Consider the following 1163-nt stretch of genomic DNA (forward strand, 5'->3'; position numbering starts at 1 on the left):
TCTGCTAGCACTGAAATAAAACAATGGTCCCTTCCTATGTCATGAGAAAGTGCTAGAATGCATTTTGGTGAGGTTGAGCGAAAGCTCTTAATGATTTCATAATCCTATGGGATGATGTGCTTATTGCAGGTACATTTAATGAAATTACCTCTATGAATGTGGAGTGGGGTCGCTCCTATGAGATCGTGGCGAAATCTCTAAAGCATTCGTTATGCACCATGCACTTGCATGGCCGTCTTAACACACAAAAATGTTGTAACAGCAGAAATGTGGGGGTATAATCTGACTAATAATTTCTCTAGTATATGCCCAAGAGATGTGAGTTAATAGTCCATAGGACCACTGACATCTCTGTTGTACTAAGTGTTATTGGTCTAGGTCTAGTTCATAGTCCAGAGGACTACTAGATACAATGGTTATATCCATGTATGTAACTCAGCTAAAGTTACTTCCTTTGACACATGTGGGGGATTGTTGTAAATATGTGGTGGGGTGTGTTAAAGGAAGAGTCCCACATTGCTTGGGATTATGGGGATCCAAGTAATAAGAGGTCTTGGGCTGCTAAATGGGCCAAGAGGAGGAGTGGGCTCGTACGCACAATGGGCCACCTGAGACAAATCTGGCAATTTCTCCTCACCCCCTATGCATGAGTCAAATGCAATACTGGGCACTTTTTATGAAAAATATTTATCTAATTAATTCACCTCCTTAATCACCATTATACCTCTTCAAATTTGTAACTGACATCTTTAATAATACTAAATCCTCATTAAGTGAGTTAATGATATTGAAACGAAACTTAATTGTGTTTAAGTGCCCAATGCTCCCTTGTGATCCACGGCCTATAAATGGGACATGAGACTAAAGTTCACCATGATCGAGCTTTTAAGCTTTCGGGCAACTTTCCTCCCTCCTCTAGTGTTCTGCCTTGCTGAGTTCTTTTATCTTTCGCTGTTCTGCTCATCCTGTTCTTACAGGGAGAATCCGTTTAATCCTGGGGAGTGCCGCTTCTTACTTTGCCGGTAGTTGCAGAATAGCTCTTAAAGACAGTGTCTGTAAGACATTATGCGGAATTTACCGTTTCTTTGCAGGTGTTGTTGTCAACAGGGTTTGCCTAGCATTATAGAAGAGGTGGAAGATTTGCTGGATTTTAGAGAAATTCA

Source organism: Neltuma alba, unplaced genomic scaffold (genome assembly GCF_004799145.2).
Source record: "Neltuma alba isolate B1F8T4 unplaced genomic scaffold, ASM479914v2 tig00003006_pilon, whole genome shotgun sequence".
Taxonomy (NCBI): Eukaryota; Viridiplantae; Streptophyta; class Magnoliopsida; order Fabales; family Fabaceae; genus Neltuma; species Neltuma alba.